Raw genomic sequence first — 24,691 nt, 5'->3', positions numbered from 1 at the left:
TCAGTAACGAGGGGTTTCTAGACTTCACAGGGGAGGGACAGAGCCTCTTTTTTTTTTGGAAAGACCATTGGGCCTTTAGGGGAACAAAATAGGAGATAAGACCCTGGTGATGATGTTTTGTTTATGCAGCGGATATTCTCCGGGCTCTTCCTCCCCCGGGGAGGGGATTTATGACAGTTTCGGGCCCAGAGGAGAGCTCTGCAAAGGCTTCTTTCTGTACCTGTTGAATCTCAAATGTCTTTAAAATAATCTTCACAGCCGCTGTGGGGGGTCCAAGTGGATCTCCACGCCGCTCCCCCCCTGCCTCACCATCCCCCTTTCAAACAGGCGTAAAGGTGGTTGACCTCTGAGCTGGCTTGCCCATGAGTCCCCAAGGCCTCGGCTGACATCCAGTTTGTAGAGACAGGGGCGGTACCCAAGGCGAGAGGGACCAGGGGCACAGCCCCTCCCCCACGCCTCAGGCTGCCTGCCTGGTTCTAGGTTCTTCTACTGCAGGACACAGGGAGCTCTACCCTGGCTCCTGCCACGAAGGCCGGCTCCCAGGGTGCCCTGAGGCCCAGGCTCAGACTTTCTGGAGGGAAGGGGTGGGACGGCCTTTCTCCGCAGGCTTGCCCGCTGTAAGGAGTGCTCAGGAAACCACCCCCCACCCGCCATCTCCCCAGCCGTGAGCTCCTGCCCCTGCTAGAACCATCATCATGTTTTCCAGCTCCTAGAATGACCCATTTGCAATTTTCCCACTTAACTGTCACATTTCCTCCGTGGCTGGAACCTGGAGTTTGTTTTGGAGGCTGAGCAGGTGGCTGGAGATATAGAACATAAATATATCATGCCTTGGGAGTTGGCTTGGCTATCTTGGAAACAGATGTCCTCCCTCCTGAGAAAGGGTCTCTTGGCCAGGTTGCTGCATAATCCCTTCGCCGGCTTTGATTTCACCGGTGGCGGGACCGGTGGCCCCCGGCCCAGCCCGTGGGCACTGAGCGGGCATTTCAGTAGGAGCCACAGATGCTGAAGTGGAGGGAGTGGATGGACCATGCTGTCAGTCTTGTTTTCCTGTCCGGGGTGTGTGTGTGTGTGTGTGTGTGTGTGTGTGTGTGTGTGAGAGAGAGAGAGAGAGACAGAGAGAGACAGAGACAGAGAGAGAGGGAGATGGTGTCTGGCTGGCTGATTAGCTCAGCTACCCTTGGCGGCTGGCAGTCAGTTTGGGCCTGTGATGGGGATGCGCACGGGCTCCGGCTGCGAGGTGGGTCATTTGAGGCCCGGGTCTCTCTCTTCCCTCCCTGCACTTTCCCTCCAACCTGCCTCTCCGCCAGAAGGAACTGTGAGGCTCCCATATGCCTCATAGCAGCAGAGAGGGCAGGAGGCCTGGGCCCCCGCTCCCTCCCAGCCACAGCCCCTTGAAAGCACAAGAGACGAACGCCTGATTAGAAATCAGATGCCAGACAGAAGGCTGTTTTTAAAAACGAGCACAAAATGAGAGGCCAGGAGAGGCGGCCTCCTGTAGAGTCCCTGTGGGCAGAAGTGGGGCCTCGGGGCTACGGGCTGCTTTGAGGTGCGGGGCCCAGGCCTCATCAGAAGAGAGGTCATCTGGAGCCCCCTCTGCCCCGAGCAGGCACACGAGGAGCCTCTCATTACAGGGTATGGGGTTGCACAGACCTTAGACAGCGGGGCCCGCACAGACCCCAGGCAGTGAGTCTGCACAGACCTCAGGCAGCGGGGCCTGCACAGACTTCAGGTAGCGGGGCCCGCACAGACATCAGGCAATGAGTCAGCACAGACCTCAGGCAGCGGGGCCTGCACAGACTCAAGCATCGAGTCTGCACAGACCTCAGGCAGTGGGGCCCGCAAAGACCTCAGGCAGCGAGGCCTGCACAGACCTCAGGCAGCGGGTCGGAAGCAGGGCACTACCTGGCCTCAACGGCCAACTCTTGGCCGCTTGCCTGCAGCTTGACCCAGCTTCCTCACCCTGGTCTCCTCTCCCCTATCTCCCTGGGCTGTTGAAGGGATTACATAAGGCACAAGAGAGTTTTGGGAAGAGAGGGAAAAAAAAAGACCCTCTATGGATCTTCATGCAGTTTATAGGGAAGACGCGGCAAAGGGAGAGAAGGAAACCGGCTGGCGTGGGCAATTCTGAACGGAGAAGCCGGGATGTGTCTGCTTGTCTGCGTTTCCTGAGGGCCTTCAGGCCTCCTGAGTGTCGCCCCCACTCCAGCCCCCAGGGCTCTGTGTCCCCCCGCCTCCCCGCGATCCTGCAGTTGTTCCGAGAAGGGGCATGTCAGGGAACTGCACAGGGACTGAGTAAGGTCTTAGGCGGTGCTCTGAAGCGCTCCAGAGGGGACCCGTGAACTTGTCAGAGCCTGGGGGGGGGGAGGCACGATTCAGGAGCCACAGAGGAGCTGTCCTGGGTGTTGGGTCAGGACCAGTGATGCCCCAGCTCCCTCGCCTGGGGAACGGGGCAGGTCAGCCGGTCAGCCGGGCGGAGGCAGGAACAGTCATGGACACTTCTCCGTAGCTAACATCCCTTGAATAGTTTTTCTCATTAAAAATTATTGAGTGTCGCTGTGTGTCAGGTGCTGTCTGGATACAGGGTCTTCGTGGCAAACAAAACAGACGGAAACTCTGGCCTTGTGGCGTCCGGGAGGGACTGTGAATGCTTCCCGAACCCGGCCGGCATCTGGAAGGATGTGGGAGAAGGTTCTGCTTCGGTGATGTCTAAAGGCTGGGGGGCTGCTCTTCCGGGCGCAGGGCTCCCCCGTCGGCCAGGAGCAAAAATGTAGCAGCACAGCTCCTTTGGGAGATCAAAACGTGTCGTAGCATGAATATATTGAGAGGGGGACATGGTCACTGCGTGACCCCGGACAAGTTACAGTGTCTCGACTCTAAAGGGGGGGGGGGGCGCTGATCCCTCCCTCACACCATTGTGGGGAGGGCACACTGCTTTCCTGCGGCTTCTGCTGCCTCCTGCGCTGGGGGAACCTGGGCGGGCGGGGACAAGGCTAAATGAGGCTCTCCTTCCTCTCCTTGACAGTGATTTATGGGTATCCAGCTCAACTCAGAGCTCAGGGAAGACACAGCGAATGCCCTTTTGTTTTTTGTTCAATTTTGTGAGCGGAATGCTCCTGGGGCCGATAGATTTTTCCAGTAATGAAATTGTAAAAAGAATTGAGTTATGCCTCTCCAGCTTTAAAGGACAATCCGTGCCCTTTCCCCAACCCTCCCCGTGATAGCAGCAGACGCTCGGCTTCTCTGCTTTGGCCAGGGCCCCCGTCCCTCTTTCTTCTGACCTGCTGGTGCAGCCTCTGGACCGTCATCCTGGGAAGGGGAGGAGGGATTGGGGGTGACCGCTTCATTTTTGTACTCAGGACTGGAGAGAAAACTTGTGGAATAAAACGTGGAGACCCTTAGAACCAAGCACCGGGCCTGGGTGACGGCAGGGGTCACTGCCCGTGGAGCCACCCTGATTATACACCGGGGCACTGTCCTGGAGTGCCCGCAGGTAGGAGGTGCTCAGGAAACACCTGTTGGACAGAAGACTGAGTGTCCTTCCCCCTCTCCCTTGACCACCCCTCTGGAGCCCCGTTCTGCTTGCTCTCTCCTCCTCCTCGTGCTCGCCAGCACGCGCTCTGGCTGCCTGGGCTCCAACGCAGCTGTCACTTACTCGTGTGAAGTCCCAGGCCAAGTGACAAACCCTGTGCTCAGCTTCCTCATTTGCAAACGAGAATATGGGTGGCGACAGCCCTCCACCTCCAGCTGCCTGGCAGGCGTGGGTCGCAGGGCAGTGCTCTGGGGACGCTGGCTGTGGTCGTCTCTGTTTCTCCTCTTTCTTCTCTCCTCTGAGCTCCTTTCTTTCTTTCTTCCCTCTTCCTGGGGTCCCCTTTCTCCTCCACCACGCTCCCAATGTGCATGGTAGCGGCCACTGCTGCCATAGAGCTCACACTTGGGGTCAGCAGGTGTCCCGGGAGCAGGCTGGGCCCCCGAGGGGCCCGGCTGCAGCTTTCTACTCTGAAGCGCCCCCGCCATCCCCTCCTCCCTAGGGCAGAGGCCTCCCCCAGCTACCCCCCTGCTGGAATGGAGTAGCCCCTCCCACCCACCCCCGGGGCCCTCTGTGCCCGTTGGAGCTTCACCCGGAATCGGCTGTCACGCCGCAGATAGAGACGGAGAGCCAGGACGGGGGAGATGCGGGTCCCTCCAGGTGCCCCCCCCGCTCCTCGTCGCTTTCTGCGCTCTAATCTAGGCGTGCGTGTTTCTTCTCTTGTTGAAAAAAGTATATCGAGGTATAGCACACACGGCAGAGTGCACAGGTCCTAAGCGTGTGGTTTGATTCATTTCACACATATATACACCCTGATGAGGACGCGGCACATTGCCTGCGCCCCGAGGCCCCGGGGGCCCCCTCCGCAGGCAGTCCTTCTGCTTCCTTGGGTAACGGCTGTTGTCGCTACAGAATGGTTTTGCTTGTTCTCGAACTTCGTATAAATGAACCCCACAGTCTGTGGTCTTTGTGTCTGGCTTCTTTTGTTTATCATCCTATCAGGGACACTCCTCCATGTGTAAGGCTCTGGATCGCACTTTTTAGTTAAGGATTCCGTTGGGTGAACATAACAGTCGATTAGTTCTACTATTGATGGGCATCTGGATTGTTTCCAACCGTTGGCTACCGTGAATAAAGCTGTTATTAACCTTGTACGTATTTTCTGGTGGTCACATGCCTGCATTTCTCTCGGGAATGCTTTTAGGAGGGGGATTGCATGGTCATGGGGGGGGGGTTGGCTTTAGTAGATGGGTGTCCATTTTGAAGGCTTAAAGTGTAGGGATCATAATACACATTGGGTTTTGTGGTTTGTCCTTTGCACTGAGCGATATCCCATAACTATTTCTTTAAGCTAAAGCTTTTATTTCTAGATAATTGTAGACTCCCGGGCAGGGGCAAGAAGCAAGCCAGAGACACCCAGTGTGCCTTTTATCCACTTTTCTCCGATGTCACGTCTTGGCAAACGCAAGTATAACATGATCGTCATTATGTGGACACCCATACAATTCACCCGTCTCGCTCAGACCTCCCAGTTTTATTTGTACCCACTTGTGTGGGTGTTCACTTAGTTTTATGCACTTAAAAAAAAAATGTTTGTTTATTTTTGAGAGAGAGAGACAGAGCGTGAGCAGGGGAGGGGCGGAGAGAGAGGGAGACACAGAATCCGAAGCAGGCTCCGGGCTCCGAGCCGTCGGCACAGAGCCCGACGTGGGGCTCAAACTCACAAACTCTGAGATCACGACCTGAGCCGAAGTCAGACGCTCAACCGACTGAGCCACCCAGGAGCCCCTGTTTTATGAACTTTTATCACCCGTGCAGGTGTGTGGATCCACCGTCACAGCAGACCCTGGACAGTTCCGACATCGCAGGGTCCCTCTGGCTGTTCTCTGTAACTGCAGGTCCCTCCCTGCCACCATTCTGCTCCCAGTCACCTCCCGGCACACCACTCACCTGTACTTCATCTTCATACTTTTGTCTTCACAAAAGCGTTCTGTAAATGGACTCAAACAGCCTGTAGGCTTTGGGGATTGGCTGTTCATACCGAGCGCAGTTCTTTACGAACCAGGTTGCCGGGTGAATCGATACGGTGTTTCTTTGTTGCTGACTGGCGTTCCCTGGCATGGACGTGCCACAGTGTGTTTACCATGAACCCTTTCAAGGACTCCGCTTGTTTCCAGGTTTTGCCAGTTACACGTAGAGCTGCCGTGAACATCTGTGGACAGATTTCCGTGTGATCATAAATGCGCAATTGTGGGATCATGTGGTGGTTGCCTCATGACTATATTTGCAGGAGCCCAAGTTCATAGGCTATTCTGTTGGTGACATATTCCGATGCCAACTCTTTCTGCGACCCTGAAGTCTTTGATTATGGCCTCCCAGGGGCCCCCATCCCTCATTTTTGGGGATTAGAGCCTCCCTTTTTCTAACCTAGGTCTAGACCCATTTCCTCAGGGGAGGACGACACTTCACCCCGATCAGCCTCCCTGTGAGAGGGTCCCCAGCGAGGCCCTCCCGTGGGGTGGTGGGGCCCACGGACTTGGGCAGAGGATACTCTGGGTCGCGTCCCCTTCTCCCCAGAGCCCGGGCCCACGAGCTTACAGGCTAGAGGCACCCAGCTCCAGACACATCCGGTTCTCTTTACCTGGGAAAATGTCGAGTGTGTGTCGCCTGTCGGGTAGACTGAGGCCTTTGGGAAAGCGCGCAGAGCCCCACGGGAACTCCTTTCTTCTGAGACAAGCTGACTTCGTCTGCTGCAGACTCGCTCCCTTGTTTCCAGCTGAAAGCAACGTGTCAGCCTGGAGCGAGCATCAGCATTAAATCATTCCCTTCACTCTAGAGACAGGCTGAGTAAGGTCATTGTGTCTTCCGCGTCCTGGGCAAAAATCAGGAACGAAATGGTTAAAAAAAAAAAAACCCGTTCCAAGTTATCCATTATTTACCCCTGCTGCATAATGCAGGAGCCCGAAGCCCACAGCCTGGCCCTTTTGTATTCCCCACCTTGGCCTCAAATGTCAGCCCACTGCTTGGCAGCTGGCCCAAGGGATTCGGGATGCGGGGCTCTGGGAGGCCCATCTCCCCTCCAGCCACGTTTTCCGGGGAAAGGCCGGGCCTCAGGCCTCCAAGCTCACTAGGCTCCCAGCCTGGATGGTCTACCTCTTCCCAGGCCTCCTTCTCCAGTGCTTAGCCTGGAAGGCAGTCCTCCCTGGCCCTTCCCAGGAGGGGGTTAGTCCTCCCTCCCCCGGTGCCCCGCCCCCACCCCCCACCCCCCCGCCCCACAGCCCTCCAAAGCTCTGACAGAACATTCACAACCCCCATCAGCACCGTGACAATAGCCACTATGAGGCACTCGGTTTCTATTACCTGCTGGACACATCGTGCACAATTGCCACATTAGATTCTCATATTAGCTGATGGCGTAGACATTGTCTTTTTCTTTCTTTCTTTCTTTCTTTCTTTCTTTCTTTCTTTCTTTCTTTCATTTACTGTCTTAACCATTTAATTAAATAATTTTTTTACAGCTTATTTTTTATATTTTTTAAAAGACAGAGCATGAGCAGGGGAGGCGCAGAGAGAAACGGAGACACAGGATCTGTCAGCACAGAGCCCGACACGGGGCTCCAACTCACGAACTGTGAGATCATGACCTGAGCCGAGGTCAGACGCTTAACCGACTGACCCCCCCCCCCAGGCGCCCCAATGCTGTATTTCTTGACTTTGAGGCAAAGAAGCAGACATAGGCAGGTCGCTCAAGCCCCCACCGGGGTGGTCACACCGGGGGTGAGAGCCTCAGCTCCGAGCTGCCCGCAGGATGTCCGTAGCTGTCAGAACTCCTCCTCTGCCCGCTCTCTAGAAGGTTACCCGTCTTTTCCAGAAACCAGCTGTAGGTGTTGCTGCTTCTGTTTGTTTCTCAGTCCACCATTTGGTGTTCTTATTTTTATTCGTGCCTTCTACTCTCTTTGGATTTATTTCGCGGTTTCTTTTGTAACTTTTTGAGATGGACCTGAGTTTGCTGCTTTTTAAAAATTTTTATCTTTTTTTTTTTTTTTTTACTAGAGTTGATGTATGACGTCATGTTAGATTCAGGGGTGCGACACAGCGATTGGGAAATCGCGTCCGTTTCTCAGCGCACACCAGGCAAGCGTGGTCACCCGTCGTCACCACGAGCGCATGGCTTCCCCGTCCTTCCTTTCCGCACAGAAGGCCACCAATTTCCCGGTAAGCACGGCTGCACGTGCACTCCACGTGGTTTGCCCCGTTCATGATTCCACTCAAAATGTTTTCTGGTTTTGGGGCCCCTGGGTGGCCCAGTCGGTTGAGCGTGCGACTGCAGCTCAGGTCATGATCTCACGGTCCGTGGGTTCGAGCCCCGCGTCCGGCTCTGCGCTAACAGCTCGAAGCCTGGAGCCTGCTTCCGATTCTGGGTCTCCCTCTCTCTCTGCCCCTCCCCCGCTCATGCTCTGTCTCTCTCTCTCTGTCTCTCAAAAATAAATACATGTTAAAACAATGAAAAAAAAGTGTTTTCCAGTTTTCATCATGATCTCGGGCTGCAGGCACACTCACACCTGACGGGTTCTAGTGCTTGTGTTTTAGGATTTGTTTTGGCACAGAACGACCCGAGTTCACACCCACCCCTCCCTCGGGGTCCTGGTTCAGGTTTCCCCAGCCCCACAGCCAGGCGGTTGCCTGGCTCACCCCTGTAGGCTTGGCCAGGTTAGAGTTCGCCCCGAGTTTGGACCACAGCGGGGAGAAGGCAGTGTTACTACAGGGGTGCAATAAAGACAAGCAAGTCATAACTTTGGTGCTTCAGTCATTATTATTTGGAAAGATATATATCTCTCTATATATTTAAGCTTATTTATTTTTGAGATGGAGCAGGGGAGGGGCAAAGAGAGAGAGAGAGAATCCCAAGCAGGCTCCGCACTGTCAGCCCTAAGCCCAATAGAGGGCTTGAACCCACGAACCGTGAGATCATGGCCCGAGCCGAAACCAAGAGTCGGACGCTCAACAGACTGAGCCACCAGACGCCCCTGCTGGGCATATATTCTGACCCGGCACCACCTAATCAGAGAGGCTTGAGCGTTCCGCCGCTCACACTTTCCCGTTTTCCAGGGGAAACAAAGGGGTGATGAGCAAGAGGAGGGGAGCTGTCTGCATTACCTGCTCTTTACTTCATGACGCACGTCTACGCTGTCACAGAACCCACTCAGATGCAGGCCGTTTCAGAAGCGGGGAGGTTCCCACCACCTTCTCGTGCTGCGTCTGGGCCCGAGCCTGTCAGGTCCTGGCAAGTGCCCTCGGGGCGGACGTGGCCTCAGACTATGGCCTCTGGAAGGCCGGTGGGGTGAAGGCACCGTCGACTGACCTCCCAGGTCCCCCCTGGGCCTTGCCCCAGCCCCTCCCTGGTTAAGTCACTTTTCTTGTTCCGCAGGCAGAGCGGGCTCTGTTTCTCATTGGCTGGTGGACTCGGAGAAGGCGGGACTCTTCACACAGGCTCTTCTGCCTTTCCTGGCTTTCCTAAGAGAAGCCAAGTTCGGTGATGCCAGGAACACAGATGTTCTTGCGGTTGGGTCTCCCTGATCAGCACAGGCCTGGCGTTTTGCTGTTTTTTAATCGCGAGGCTTACAGTTCACAAACAGCCTCCGCTCCCCTCATCTCCCCAAACTGGGTAATCACGACACAGCTTTAACTTGCTTCCGATCCGATACCCTTCTCTGCTAACAATATATGCAGCCAGCTTGCCTGGGAGCAGGGCGACCGGCCTGATCAGGTCGACAGGGACTATCCCAGGCTTAGTACCGAAAAGCCTGGTGTTGTGGGAACCCCTCAGACCGGGCAAACTGGGACAGCTGCTCATCTCAACTGGGAGGCTCCCATTCGGGGATGTTCGGCTACTCCTGGGGTTGGCTGCAGACGGGGGGATTGGGGGGGACCCAGACGGGAGGGCCGGGTGGGAAGGTTTGGTCGTGGCTGGAGTAGGAGACCCGAGCCCTCTCTGCCTCCCAGAACGGACCCCAGCCCGGTAACGCCGCTGTCCCTGCCCCAAGGTCAGTGCTGAGCATCTCACGTCCTGGTGCTGGGAGGACCTTAGTGAGCGTCTCATCTTTCCACTTCTCTTATCGATGGGGAAACCGAGCCGGGAAGGGGAGGCTTTCCCAAATAATAACAATGCCAACTCAGCTTTACGGGTATCAGGATAGCACAGATGTCCAGAGAAGAGCTGGGTGTTAACCCCGTCTCTACCGTGAGGACCAGGGCGGAGATGACCAGTGTGGTCAGAGGGGACCAGGCAAAGCCCACTGGACAAATGGCCAAGTTGTCAAACTTCTAACGTTTGTAGCAAATTGTGCAGGTTGGGATGGATTTGGAAGGTTTCTGTGACGTTTTTGTTGACCAATAATTACTTTTCCTTTGTGCCAGTATTTTAACAAATGTTTTGGAGGAAAGACAGAGGGGCATCAGTATGTCAGTATGCAGCTGCTAACCTTGGCTGCTGACTCCTGGACGAGAGAGAGAGAGAGAGAGAGAGAGAGAGAGAGAGAGAGAGGAACGGGGAGTGAGAGAGACAGGGGTGGGGAAGGCTGAGGGCATTAGTTCATTAACCTACTCTTCTCGTAAAGAGAGCCGTGTTCAGAAAACTATTCTTTAAAAATTCTGGAATGCATTGACTATATGCTTTTAGAAAGCTTCCTTGTGCTGGGAAATTTCAAAGACACACAAACAGAATACTATAATGAGCCCGACGCACCATTCTTTTCAACAGGGATCAATATGTAACCAGTCCTGTGTCATCTCTGTCCCCACGCTGTGTCTCCTCTCCCCAAGCACGGATTGTTAAGCAACTCCATCCGTTTGTGTTTTCTGTAAATATGACTGTTCTCAAGTATACCAAATGCATTCCTGAAAATACCTTTCTTGGGGTGGAAAAATTCCTGCCAGTATACATTTCCACGTCCCTGAGTCTCCCCTTCCCTGCTTTTCAGCCCCCCTCACCCCTCACCCTTCCCCCTCCCCTCTCTGTCCTCAGCGTCCCCCTAACCTGACCGGCGGTCGGTCTCTCCTTCCGGGGGTGGGCAGTTCAGGCTGACTCCCACGCCCCCACCCCGACCGTTTCCTCCATCTGAAGCAGTGGGGAGCTGGACAGAGCAAGTTCAACACACCTCGAATGTTCCGCGGTCAAGTACAGAAGAGTTAGCCTACACTTGGCAGAAATCTTCAAAATCTTAAAAAAGAAAATCCCACCTGTTATGAATCACTATAAAGCTGTAAGTCATTAGAATCAATGACTCTGTTGATTGACTCGCCTTTGATGTATGGACTCAGAGCTGTGTGACCGAGGACGGGTCATTTCACCCCCCCTGCGCCTCAGTTTCCTCTTCTGTAAAATGGGGAGGTTGGACCACAACAGTGGTTTTCAAACTGTTTTGGGAAGCAGCGTTCTCTTTGCCCCCAACCAAAGCCTCGGTGGACCCCAACAGTCAGAAGCGAGACTGGGGCCCACAGGAGCAGAGCTGAGGTCAGGCAGCTTGGACGCTGCCCCTGACCTCTCTGTGCCTCAGTTGCCCATCTGCCAAGCGCGTCTGATAGTTGAGGGCTTTCCTGGGGTCAGGTGCGTCTGTGGGGCTTAGACTCTGGGCCTGGCACGCAGTCAGTGCTCAGTGAATAGCAGCCATCATTGTGACTTCCTGTGCCCTGAGGCAGGGACAGGGCACTGTCCCTGGGGACAGGGGACTGGCTGGGCCTTGGCCACCATGCCTCTCCTTATCTTGGGCCAGCCCCCACCCTCCACAGGGGTACAGGGACACCCGTCTTCTGTGCTCTGCGTTCTCAGGTCCCGGAGAGGTTGTGTTCTGAACCGCCCAGGTCACGCTCTGGTGCCCGTGACTGCGCCCCGGCCCCCTCCCCCTCAGAGGAGGTAAATGCAGTGCCGGGTGGCAGGCCCCCTGACAGCCAGGCTCTGGGGGGATCTTTACCCAGCCCCATGGTGCCCTCGCGGTGCCTGGCACGTCCTTCCCAAATCTTGTTCCCCGAAGGCTCCCGGACCAGGAGCCACCCAGAGGCCCAGACACTCATCCCCTTGCTCCCGCTGCTGCTGAGCACTTCCTCCGCCTTCCCCGGCGGAAGGGTCCAGGAGGATGATCAACTCTGAAGTTAATTATAATTATGGACAACTGCAGCCGGGTTGTCGTAGAAACCCGTGGCGCACGGCTCTGTCTGTGGGGCCCGGCTTCCCGCCCCGGCCGCCCCGGCAGGGGACACGCACCTTCCTTCCCACCTAGCCTGTGCCTTGACGGCCCTCGGGGACGGTCTGGGAGGGGGTGGCACAACACTAATGCCGATCCCTCTAACCTACCGTTCGAAACCGGCAGGAACCCGGGGGGCCCAGGTGGTCGGAGAGAAGGGCTTTCTCTGCATCTGGACCCGCCTGCTCTCTTGTTTTTGACATCCCTCGGGAGACGCCCCGGGGCCCGTGGCTGTGCCCTGCGTGTCAGGCCACAGTGATGGAGGGCCACCCGGAGGACGGGAAAGGCGGGGGCTGTGGCGACCCCAGGCAAGTCTCTTCACCTCTCTGAGCTGGGGTCTGTCTGTAAAACGGCGATGGTCGTGCCCACCTCCTCGGCTCGTCCTGAAGATTAAGTTAGCTGATGCACCGGCCAGCCACATCATGGGGCTCGACAAATGTCATTGCTGTCCCGGCTGCACGATGGCACCTGGGGATGGAGGAAGGGAGGGGGGCCCTCTGCTCTCTGACTTGGACCTTTGGCCTCAGTACTCCCTCAGTGGTTCTCAAAGTGGGGTTCCCGGAGCAGCAGCATCTCAGCACCTGGGAACTTGCTAGAAATGAAAATACCCCGGAACTCCTCTAGACCACTGAGTCAGAAGCTCCAGGAGTTGGGGGCCCAGTGATCTGTGTGTTGTCTTATCCTCGATGTCCCCGCGAGTGTGGGGATCGTTGCCCTGACAATTTGTGGATGATACCCCGTGTGCCTCCCACATCCGCTCTCATTCTGAGTCGCCGCCCCCAGCCCGCTCACCTGGCCCGCTCCCCTCCCACCTCGGGTGAGTCTGAGCTGGGTCCAGGGTGTCAGCGGCACGACAGGCCGGGCCAGGGCCACCCGGTGGTCCTGCCTGGACCCCGACGTCCCCTCGGCGTCTCAGCTCAGGCTACCTTACAGAAGGCACAACAGACATTTCTCTCTCATGGTTCGGGGGGCTGGAAGCCCAAGGTCAAGTGCCGGCAGATTCCGTTTCTGGTGAGACCTTTCTGCCAGGCTTGCAGACGTGTGGCCTTCTCACGGTGTCCTCGGGTGGCCTCTTCTCTTCTTATAAGGACGCCGGTTCCGTCGGGTCAGGGCCCCGCCCTCCTGACCTCATTTAACCTGAATGACCTTGATGGCCTCACCTCCATTTACTGTCACACTGGGCATTAGGGCCTCCGTGTGTGAACTTGGTGTGGGGGGGGGCGTGGGGGGTGCCAACATCCATCCATCACATTTGACCTGCCCAGGCCTCGTCAGCTCGCAGTAGCCTCGTGCCTGGGGGCACCGGGACGGCTGGTCTCAGGGCCTGGGACCAGGGTGGGGGTGGGGAGGGTGTCGTGGGCCGGCGTTTGGATCCTCTGCCACCACCCCAAACGTGCCGAATCCTTGAAGAGAGGCTCAGGTGAGGAGACAGCCGGTGGGCTTCCTTTTTCCCAACAGAAGAAGGTCTCCCTGGAGGTGCATCCTGAATCCTCTGGAAGCTTCTGCGTGAGAAGTCACAATGCAAAAGATCCCGGGCCTGGCCACGTGAGGCTCTGTCCTACCGTGGAAACACTAATCCCTCTGGATACCTGATCTTTGTTGGGCATTTATTATACAAGATGTGCTAAGTGCCCCTTGTGCCCCAGGGCCATGAGGGAGGGCACAGAGTCGATATTCCCACTCCTCGGGTGAGGACACAGCACAGGGGGCTCAGCAGTGTCCCAGGCGGTAGAGTCGAGACCCCAACCGGCTCGCTGACGGGCTCTAGAACACACTCCCCTCGGCACCCTGCCGGCCCGTCCCCGCTGCCCGAGGAGAGAGCCGCTCACAGGGTGTCTGTGAGGTGGGTGCCCAGCCGGCCGCGGCCCTGCTTTCGAGGGCGGCCAGTCTGGCCAGTTCCACGGGCGGCGGAAAAGGTCAGGGGGAAACAGCCTGGGAGGGAAGAGGGCTCCGGGAGCCGTCCGGGAGGAGAGAGGAATATGACTCATCGTCATTAAGCGGGAGCAAGCTGGAGATTGACAGCTAAAGGTGACCATGTCATGCAGGGCAACCAGGGACGATGGTGCATGCTTTGAACGTATGGTGTTCCGGGACTTGAGTCTTGGTTCAGCTTGGCAGGGGGGCGGCGACAGCCCCGTGAGGACAGGAAACGGCAGGCAGGCCCCCCCAGTGGCCGGCGAGAGTCCCCGCGCAGACCTGCCGTCCACCCCAACCCCGGGGGGGGGGGGCGGGGTGGGCAGCCGTGTGCACACCCCCCGGTGCGCGGGGACCGGTTCCCGCTGTGTGACCCTGGGCGCACTCTGAGCCCCACCTCCGGTGCCCTTTCTCGTTTTTGTCAAGGGAATGCGGGTGCTGACTTGCATGCTGAGGACTAAGACTCAAGGCTTCCCGAAGGCAGGGCCCCGTCGGACGCATCCCAGGTCCCCAGCCCCCAGAGCTGGGCACGTTGCGGGCGCCCAGGAAGAGTCCGTTCCCTTCCTTTCAGAGGGGCTTCAGGAGAGCAGTGTCTCTAAACCTTCAGCCAGAGTCTCAGCAGGGAGCCCAAGGAAGCTTGGGGTGAGGGGCTGCCTCGGGGTGGGGGATGAAAGCTGCAGGAACAGAGGTGGCCAGAATACGGTGAAACCTTGGGTCGCGAGGAACTTGTCCTGCGAGTGTTCCGCGGGACGAGCAAACACGTCCCATAAACTTGAACTTCATAAACGAGCGATGTCTTACGAGTACGTGAGGCCAAACGTCGCACGATCGCAGCTGAGCCGATGGTTCTCGCAACGTGCCTGGACATACGAGGGCTTTGGATGGCAAACGTGTTTCCGGGACGAACTGCGCTCACAAACCAAGGTTTTACTGTATGGTGATGAGTGCTGCGGCTGCGCGTTCTTGCAGGGGGTGGGCGGGCAGGGCTTGGGCACTTCACCCAAACTCTTTGAGCCCACATGTCCTACGTACACGTACCCGGGGCTGAAACTTCACAGGGTTGCCGTGAAGTCTGTAGGAGCACAGGCGCACGCGTGGGGGCCCGGCAGCGGCCGTGTAAGTAGCTAGCCCCCAGAAGCAGGCCCCGTTGCCAGGGAAGCCAGGGAGAGGGGCCAGGACAGGTGGGAGGCAGAGGCTGGCTTTTCTCTCCCCCGTCGTGGGCACAGAGACCCAGCCCTTCCCCCATTAACCGCATGGCACAGCTGAGTCTGGGCCAGACCCTGTAAGTCTTTGCCAAGGGCTCAGGGATGATACGAGGGAGAAAGGCCAGGGTGACAAAGATAGCTCACGGGCCTGGTGGCTCCTCTTGGAATTGGTGGCAATTCCAAGCAGCACTACCCAAAGGATTCACAGATGTTCTGCGCTGAAAAGCTTCTGTGGACAAATACCTTTCTGAAACCCAGAGCTCAGGAGTTTCATGAGTTGCGCCCCACCCCCCCGGCAGGACTTATCAGAACCTTTAGTGGGCCAGGATATTTAGGATACTCAGATAGCAGTACGGTCGGCAGTCCTCAAACTTATGTGACTACAGAACCCTCTCCCTCTACCGCAACTCACGGCATTCTAGGTCTGGGGAACCAGCTCTCGGAAAACCGGACCACACGGGGTGGAGCTCTTCCTTGGCTCCTACTTCCTTGGCTCAACTACTTGTGGCTGAGGTTTTTGAATCCCTCCAGTGTAGGACAAGTGGGAGAGAGACCCAGAGAGAGTCGAGCGTCACCCTCTGGCCCCTGGGGCTGGTCTCCCGCCTGCAGCAGGACCCCCTGTTCCTACCTGACTCTGAGAGGTGTCCGTCTGGGGTCAGTCCTGTGGGAGCTGCTTCTACTCTGGCAGGAAGTGCCCAGAAGTAGTGCATCTAGACCCTGAAACCCCACCTTCATGGTTCTGGGCGCTCGGGCCTTTTGCCAGCTCCCTACCGCATCTGTTCTCTGTGATTCTCTGCCCCATCGGGGTCCCGAGCGCCGGCCTGCCTGGGCTTGTCGATGACTCACCTGTCCCCCCGCCCCGTGCCCGCTGGCTTTGGCTGGTGGGAAGCCCGGGCCAGAGCTGCGTGGGGACACAGCACAGAGGCTGTCCTTCCAGGAAACGTTACTGGGTGCCCACCGCGTGCCAGGGGACTCACGGCCACTCGTGAGTCACGGACACAACAGGGCTTTGGGTACTTTCTTCTTTACACCCAGGTTCAGCTTGCACGGGTCACCGGTCCTAAGCCTGGGTGGCTCTGCCCCGGGCAGCACCAGAGCTGGGACCTCAGGGTTTCTCAGCAGAACAGGCCAAAGTCACAGAGCAATCCTTTCCCACCCCGGGTCAGTGCCGGGTTTTATAACAGCGAACACAAGATTGCAGCAAAAGCAGAGCTCTCAAGTAGACCAGGAGGAAGGACGCACGGCAATTAGCAGGGAAATGGCCACTAGTTCTGATGTCCCTGGACATTTGTGTCACAGCTGGTCCTGGGCTGGAGCATGGGACCGAGAAGCATTTCACAAATTAAGATAAATCGTGTGAACCCTCAGCCCATTTCGATGCTTAATGCAAAACATAAACACATTAAGGTCATTTCAGCATCTGGAGGAGTCTGAATAATTCAGGCCCGTCATCATTTACTCCGAACGCCTCATTTCATTTTGTGAGTCATCTTTGAAAGGAAAAGAAGAGAGAGATGTATGGTGGCAAAGAATTTGGGATCAGAACCGAGAGGGCTGGAGCAGCTATGAAGGGGGGGGCCGCCAGCTCCCTGGATGGACGCGGCCAGGGCCAGTTTCGGAATCCGTCCTGGGTGGGGTGCAGAGAGGTCTGGGTGGGGGGAAGGCCTGACCCGAGTCCGACGCCTGGGGTTTGGGGGCAAAGCCCTTGTCCGGCCTGGGCCTCGGTTTGCCCATCTGTGGAACAGAAGCACGGGGCCTTCTCCTGGGTCGCCGTGAGGCTGGACCAGTGCGGTGGTGTGTGTGTGTGGGGGGGGGGGGGCGAGGGCGGGCCCCGGGGTGCATACAGCAGCCGGATTAGTGAGGTCTGGGGGGGCACGTCCTCCTGCGTGGAGACAGCAGCACACGTCTTTGTCCTGCTTCACTGTTTTATAGTTTTTGATGCTGGTGTCCGTTTCCCCAACCAGCCGTGATCCCCTTGTGGGTGAGGACCATGGCCTTACCCCTGTGCCCAGCATGGCCTCTGGCCCAAGTTAGTACCTGTGGCCTGAATGCTTGTCTCTTCTGGTCACCGCCACCTGGGGCAAGGGCCCCACGGGCTCCTGCTCAGGGGCTGGTGTCCGAACTCCGGCCCCTGTCCCCTCCCGTCTCGTCCAGCAGGCCGTGGTCAGACCCTCCTCCTCACTCTCCTTCCTGCCTCTCCGGTGCGGCGGGGAGAACCCTGGCTTTGGAGTGAGCAATACCCCGGGGCTCCGGTTCTGGTTCGACCCCGTGCGTGACGTTGTGCGAGTTACTTACGTAACCTCCCGTCGTGTCGGTTTTCTGCGGCGGGGACGATATTGCCACTGGGGACCTTATGCTCCACTGGGGGGAGGTGGAGAACTGACGTCTGGGAGGCACGTGGCCCATCGGCAGCCCCCTCCAGGTGACGGCAGGCCTGGTTGTTTCCATGTGCAATGCGTCCGGGGCCCCACTGAGGCTGGGGGTGCGAGAGGCGCTTGTGGCCACGGCAGGGGCTACTGAGAAGGACGGGACAGGGTTTGGGGTCCCCGGGAGCTCGTGGGTATGATAGGCTGCGTGGAAATCACTACAGTACCAGGGGGGGACAGGGGAAGTGTAGCTGGGAGGTCTTCATGGAGGAGGGAGGGTTCAGTTGGTCCCAGAAGGATGGCGATGGGGGGGGGGGTGCGGGGAGTTGGAGGCAGGAGAGTGATGGGGAGTGTCCCGGGGAGTCCGTGCTTGAGAGCGTCCCCAGGGCTCCTCCTGCACTGTCCCCCCTCAGAGCCTGCTTGCTTCCTTCCTCCCTCCCAGACCCTCCCTCCTGCCTCCAGTGAGGAGGGACCGGGTAAAGGCAGGAGAGGGCCAGGCCGCACCGCGTGTCCTCTCGGCCTGCCACGCTGATCCACCCATGGGACCCTCCTCTGGGGCAGGGCACGGATCTCCCCGGGCACCGCTGAGCACTCCTGAGCACATCTGCTCTGTCGCGGGTGTAAACACCCACAAGCGCTCACCCCAAGGGGGGACGAAGCCTTCCTCTCCCCCCAGCGGCCACTTCCTGTCTCAGGAGCTAACTCTTTGCCATATGGGTCCCTTACACTCCCGTGTCGGGGTACACACTGCCCTCGTGGGACCCCACCCACAGGGGCGTGCCTTCAGTAGGACAATCGTCTTAGTGTTTTTGTCTAGGACCAGGACAGTTCTCAGCTTCTGGTCCTCCCTGTATTAGCTAACATCTCGTCTACGGTTACCTCTGTGTTCTGATCCGGAGACAAAGCCGGGCTGGCCCGATGAACTTGACTCCCATGTTCCCGGGCCTTAGGTAGCACCCCCCTGAAAATGAAACAGCCCAGACGGCGGGGCCCCCTGCTGCTGAGCTGGGTCTCACCATCTTTCTGGCCCGTTTTCTGAAGCTGTGAACTCCCTTCCCGACCACGCAAGACGACACAGACTCCAGCCGTGTCTTCTAAGCTTTTCTTAGGCTCTCGCTGCAAATGTTGCGGGAAGAGCACGGTGACTTTTCAGAGCTGCAGCTTGGCCGAGAAGCCAGCGAGGGGGACGTAATCACCTCAGCAGTGACAGGTGTGCTGGCCGTCTTTGCCCCCAGGAAATATCACCCATCCCTCAGGGAGGGCCCCACACCCACTCACACCTGGCGGGGGGTGGAGAGGGACCCAGGGACCCAGCAGGGAGAGGCCGGCTCGGTGTAGGTTGCTAATTCATTCGCTCACTTATTCAGCACCCAGTGACTTATTTTATATGGTCTTAGAGGCAGTGTGGCTTGGAGGAGGGTCTAGAGCAATCTGGTTGCTCTCCTTTCCTGATGGCCACTCACTGGCTGTTGCTTAATGTCCCCCTGCCTCAGTTTCCCCAGCTGTCAAATGGACATGCCCGGAAGAAGAAATGAATTAGGACATACGAGGGTCTGTCAAACACGGAGTCCTACTCGAGCTTGGTCAAGGACATGGGCGTGTGGCCCAAGTCAGACCAACCAGGCTGGTTTTCCAAGGACACAGAGACTGAAACGGTGGATGCTCCCCTGTCCCCTGGGTGCATCCTGAGGGGCTGGGCATTAGCATCTCCATCTGGATCCCAGAAACCGCCTGCAGCACTCTGCTCCCCGTTCCGAGGCCATTCATCCTTCTTGTGATTCTCTGAATACCCGTCACCTGCCGGTGTTGTCCTCCTCTTATCCCTAGAATTAGCCCCAGTGGGTGTCTGTTGCCTGTATCCCAAGAGCCCCAACGCGAGACAACTGCCTGTGGCCGAGACAAGCGGAAGGCGAGTGTCTTTACCTGGAGTTTGGCCTCCTCCTCCTCTGGCAACAGAGCCCAGCCTCTGGGGGAGACGGACCCGTGATGCGAAAGCCTGCAGGAGGGGCCCTCATCTACCTGTGCGGTCAGAGAAGGCTTCCTGGAGGAGGTGATGCCTGGGACGAGCGTGCAAAGGTGAAGAGCCCTGGCCGGGTGACAAGAACAGCAAAGGCGACTCCAAGGTGGAAGGGCACAGAGAAGAGAATGAGACCGAGTGAGATGAACTGGCGGGCCGGTGGCTGTCACTCCACCCAGCGGCGGGGCAGGGAGCCACGTCTCTGATGGATCCCAGTAGAGCAGCTTGTGGGCTCCTGGAAAGCCCTGCTCAGCGCTGCTCTCAGCCCTGTCTGGGCACAGGGAGGTGGGATTTGCTCCCAGAGGAGCAGCCAAGGTCATTAGGGACAGGACACGAATGGATCGGTGCCCCCATTGACTCTGCTTGGCTTTCGAGAACACACCTGAAATGACTAATCGGTCTAATGACCCATTGCTGCCCTGCTTCCGAGCTGTTCCATACGGGTGCCCGTCTGTGGCCGGAAGTCAGACCCGAGGGCGCTCTTTCCTATTCCAGAGCGGGTGGCTCTAGAAACGGAGGTCCCAACCCCTCTTGGTGAGATCAGAGATGTCGCCACATGCCGCTAACGTTCACAGGCCTTGCCGAGGCCAGCCAGGGCAGATCTTGGGAGGGCCCCACGGGAGGCAGAGGGATGTCCCCTGGAGGATGATGCGTCGCCTGAGCAACGCCGGATCTAGTGGCCAGAGGCAGCCCGTGTTGTCTGCTTCCAGAGCAGTGAGCTTGCTTCTGCAAACCCCTCTCCGTGGCGCCTCTGTCCTCGCCTTCCCTCTGGTGTCTCGTTCCTTTGAGTCTCGAGTCTTGGCTCTTGTCCCGACAAGTTCAGGCCGGTGGCCAGGAGTCAGACCTGGACGGGAGGAGATAAGAATAAAGGGAGAGCATGGGGTTCGGGGCTGAGGCCAGGGCCATGAGGAGGGGCTCAGAATTGGCAGTTATGGAACAGTCCGCGAGGCAGGGCACGGACACGGAATGGGGCTTCGGATCCCTCCAGTCGCTGCCCTCAGTGTGTTCTGCCGAATCTTCCTTTCCTAGCTCGGAACAGCTGTGTGGCCAAGCCCGGAGTTCTCTTGTGGCTGTGACTCTAGGGGCTGGCCCACCCATACCGTCCCATGCTTCAGTCTGACATGGTGATTAGCTTCTCCTGCCCCTCCTGTGCCGTGGACTTAGGCCAGAAGTGTATCTGTTTTGTTTTGGTTTTGCTTTTGTTTTGTTTTTACTTTTCATGTCCTACCTTCTCGGGGAGTGAGGCAGGAAGAGGGAAAGTGGCCCATGTACCTTTCATTTTCCAGAACAGGACAGTGTGTATGATGAACAGAAGGCATTTGATACAGATGCTGGATGAAAAGCAGACAAAACGATTGGGGAATGTCTCTTAAAGGCACACGCATCTAACCTGTGACCCAGAAGTGCTGGATAAAGATCCGGGAGAAATAAAAACACACGTTCATAAGAAAAGACTTGATAAGATCGCTTGTAACAGCTTGATTTATAATTTGACCTCTATTGATATGTGAAAGAGTAAAGCGGGGAGACCTAGCTTGGGATGCTTTTCTGCCCTAAAAGACACGTGAAAAGAAGGTACCTAGAACGCAGTACGTGAATAATATAAAAGGGAAATAAAAATGCAAGGGCGGACGAGCAGAAATCCACACCCGGGTACGTCTCGGCGAAAGCGCGGAACACCGAAGACAGCGAGAAGATTGTGGAAGCAGCTGGTATCACAAGGCAGATGCCCTCGAACGACAGCAACCAGGTTCGCAGCTGACTTCTCAACAGCCGTCGCGGAAGGCATGTTGCTGCAAGGAAATCAAAGCCAATAGAGTCCGGCAGCCGGCCAAAATGTTCTTCAAGGACGACGGCAGATGGAAGTATTTTCTGATAAAAACTGAGAGCAGTCGTTGCGAGGAGACCCTCTCTAGATGAGCCCCAACATGTGCTTTAGGAAGGAGAGGGGCTTCGGAAGGAAGGTCTGAGACGCAAGAAGGAATGGCTGTGTCAAAGGCAATTCCAAGTGTATCCTGACCTGAGCTCATGGTCTGCAGCCCAGCCCGGCCTCCTCTGGGCTTTCCTGCCTCACTGAATGGTGACCAGAAGCACCGAGATCATCGGATGGCCTGTGCGTCTCGGCCGCCCCTGTACCCAGTCTCCCCCAAGACCCGGCATCTTTGCTTCCCAAGAAGCCCTCCAATCCGTCCGCTTTTCTCCACCTCCCCTCTGCTGCCAGCTTCTGCTGGCCTGCCACCACCAGCCTTCCGGCATCTGGATGCCCCTCTGACTTGTCGCCCCCACTGCAGCCTGGGTGATCTTTTTGAAATGCAAATCTGACAACGTCTCCCCTCTGTTTCAAACACAAAATGGCATCCGGTTCCTCTCAGGACGAAGGCAAAAGTCTTTATCAGGAGAGAGAAGCTCTGTGTGGTCCAGTCCCTGCCTTCCTGTCACGCTCGCCTCTGCCGTCCCCTTCCACCCCAGCCCCTCTGGACTCTCTAAGTCCCTGATGTGTCATCTCTTTTGCCCGGAGGCTGCTGCCCGCGTGTTTCCACTGCGCAGAGGGCTCTTCCCTTCCTTTTTTTCCCAATTAATGACATTCATCCTTCAGATCTCAGTTTAACTGGCACCGCCTCCAGGAAGTCTGCCTTGATTTCCCTGCTGACGTCGGCTCTCCCCCCCTTAAATGCACTCCTAGAACCATGGCATCCTCATCTGGGACACTTGTCACCGGAACAATGTGCACATTTATTTTGTGTAATTAATTATGGTGTGGCGCCCCCACTGGACTGACAGTTCCAATAGGTAAAAGCCTGCCTCTGTTTTTTTGTTTTTCTGTGGGGTTTTTTTGCCTGCCAGTATATCTCCGGGATGAATACAACCATGGATACAGTGAAATTCGCCAAAGAGTTGTTGGCTTTATGAATCGGTGAATGATGACTTCCGTCCTGCGATCCCCCTCATGTGAAATTCTGGAATATGCAGATTCGCTTCTTCACATCCTGAGCCCCCTGGGTCTTGTGTAAATGAACTGCGAGTCTGTGCAACGGGGAGAAACTGAAAAAAGGAATTGGGAATTGGGAAAAGAAAAGGAGAAACTCAGGAGAGCTCGAACTGCAGCCTTCTGCAGTAAAGTGCGGGGGGAGACAGGGACAGTCAGGGGAAGCGAGTGCGGGTGGATGGCAGGTGTTCGGGCAGGAGGGTCTCCGAGCGGAGCTGAGACCACCCAGCTCCCCAGGGGAGGGGCGGGCAGAGGCCCCCCCCCCCCACCCAGCTCTGCCAAGCAGGTTAAATAAAAGCCAACCGGAGCCTCTCCCCGCTTGAAACTGTGCAACTCTCTCTGTTTCTGGGACTGTGGTGAGGCCCAGGAGGCAGGAATAAAGAACTGTGAGTCATAAAATCATTAAGGCATCGAACATGTGAGCAGACGAACAGACACACAAAAACACGCTTCGTATACACCTGGCACTTGCGACAGAGCCTAATTCCTTCTGCAAGCGTCTCCCAGCACTCATCTTGGTTAATTTAAGATGCGTAAAAGGTTATTGATTCTCTCTTGGTGTCATGAGCTCCTTCAATGTTTAATTTTGGTGAACAAAAATATTTTCATAGGGGCTTTCACTTGCGACCTTCGTCCCCCCCCCAGAGCTGCAGAGCCGTGTATCCGGCCGCCTGGGGGTGGTCGGTGTTCCAGAGGCCCCTCAGACTCAACTGACCCCCAGCCAACTGCCCCACCGGCTGTCTTCATCTCAGGACCCGAGCCAGAGACCGGAACAGCAGCCCTGATGCCTCCGTGCCCCACCCACTTCCAAAAGGTACCCGTTCAAGTGCCCTGGCACCTCTCCCACCAGAGACCTCCTTCGCCTGCTCTATCCTGCGGGGCTGCTCTCCCCGGCTCTGGGCCTGCCCCTCCAGTCCCTCCTCCCCACTGGGATGAAGGGCAGGGGCTGTGAGGAGAGCTGCTCTGGGCTGGCCATCAGAGGCCCAAGGGGACTGTAAGTGAGAGGTTAGGCGGGCGAGCTCTAGGACAGCCTGCTGACCCCCCAGTGCGAGGCCTACTCAGAGCTGGCTTTATCCTTCAGTCCAGGCTTGGGTGAGCCTGCTCTGTTTCAAGGTGTGGGGAAGAGACAGCGTTTATTCGCCCGACAGATATTTACTGAGCACCTGTTACCCGTGCCAGGCCCTATTCTGGGCTCTGAGGGCATAGAGGCAGACACCTGACGGAGGCATTACAGAAATTCCTCCCCTTGACACAAATACCAAAATTCTTACAGGGAACCCAGGAGCCACGGCAGAGGGTGCCCATCAGAGCGCTGGTGTCCTCCGCAGGGGTAGAAGGACAGGCGGCACCTGGAGACGGGGACTGGATAGTTGTCTCCTGCTCTCCGTCTTCTCTATTCTGTCTGTGCTTCCGGGTCTGGAAGCCTCAGCTACCTGTCCCAGGTCCCAGCCTCCCTCGCGAGCCGGGTCCCAGCTAGAGTCATCCAACGGGAGGCCCGGGCACCAGATTAGAAGCGGGGTGTGTTAGTTACCCGAGGCCGCCGTGACAAAGCGCCACAGATGGGCTTAGATGGGGGCTTAGTCCGTAGGCATCTATCGTCTCACAGCTCCGGAGGCCGGAGGTCCAGGCAGGGTTTGTTCCTTCTGAATCTGTGAGGGAGACGTTCCAGAGCTCCCCACTAGCTTCTGGTGGCCCGTTGGCGATCTTTGGCCCTTGTTGGCTTGCGGATCTCTGCCTTTATCTTCACATCTGTGTGTCCACATGTCCCCTTTTATAAGGACACCTGCTCCGGTAGGACCCCACCCTAACTAATGGCATTGGCAATGATCAAGGTCTCACATTCTCAGGTCCTTGGGGTTAGGATTTCCACATACTAATTTTGTGGGGACATATTCAACCACAACAGTGGGCAAAGGGGTGATCCCCGGCTTCCTGGTGGTCGCTCTGGGCATCGAGGGGGGAGCTCGGGCTGTGGTCCCAGCCCCGGGGGGGCTGATGGCTTCCGAATGCGTGTGTAGCACCCCTGCCCTCTGCACCCGCAGCCTGGAACTGTAGCAGCTCCCTGGTCTCCGGGCCACACCCCCTCTTCTTCTCTCCATGATTCCTCTTTGAATTCAATTCCTCTTTCCTTGAATTAGTTAGAGGGGTTTCCGTTTCCTGCCTCGTCAATGACTGATACCCACACCCTGCAACAGTTAGAAGTCACAGACATGGGGCACCTGGGTGGCTCAGTCGGTTGAGCGACCGACTTCAGCTCAGGTCACGATCTCACGGCCCGTGAGTTCGAGCCCCGCGTCGGGCTCTGGGCTGATGGCTCAGAGCCTGGAGCCTGTTTCGGATTCTGTGTCTCCCTCTCTCTCTGCCCCTCCCCCGTTCATGCTCTGTCTCTCTCTGTCCCAAAAATAAATAACCGTTAAAAAAAAAAAAAAAAAAA

At 57.0% G+C, this 24,691-nt stretch overlaps 2 long non-coding RNA genes across 3 annotated transcripts in view; one reads left to right on the top strand and one right to left on the bottom strand.

Annotated features, from left to right (window-relative positions):
• The window catches only part of LOC128773688 (uncharacterized), a 28,222-nt gene extending 17,712 nt beyond the window's left edge, over positions 1–10,510 (top strand). Inside the window, exons 1-3 of one of the 2 annotated variants that reach the window (XR_008418107.1) lie at positions 7,294–7,382; positions 7,583–7,744; positions 8,958–10,510. This is a non-coding gene — a long non-coding RNA (uncharacterized LOC128773688). Of the gene's footprint in view, positions 1–7,293; positions 7,383–7,582; positions 7,745–8,957 lie in introns of those variants that run through there. The other variant, XR_008418106.1, reaches the window with a different exon arrangement.
• Positions 10,511–20,735: 10,225 nt separating this feature from the next.
• LOC109267233 (uncharacterized) lies at positions 20,736–23,638 on the bottom strand. Its single transcript, XR_002080001.2, has 2 exons — positions 23,529–23,638; positions 20,736–21,064 (listed from the first exon to the last, which is right to left on the bottom strand). It is a non-coding gene; the product is annotated as an uncharacterized LOC109267233 (long non-coding RNA).
• Between the last annotated feature and the right edge of the window lie 1,053 nt (positions 23,639–24,691).

Source organism: Panthera pardus, unplaced genomic scaffold (genome assembly GCF_024362965.1).
Source record: "Panthera pardus isolate Hobbes unplaced genomic scaffold, ASM2436296v1 HiC_scaffold_26, whole genome shotgun sequence".
Taxonomy (NCBI): domain Eukaryota; kingdom Metazoa; phylum Chordata; class Mammalia; order Carnivora; family Felidae; genus Panthera; species Panthera pardus.
The sequence above is the reverse complement of the archived record's forward strand: the minus strand, read 5'-3'. Positions and strand labels throughout refer to the sequence as shown.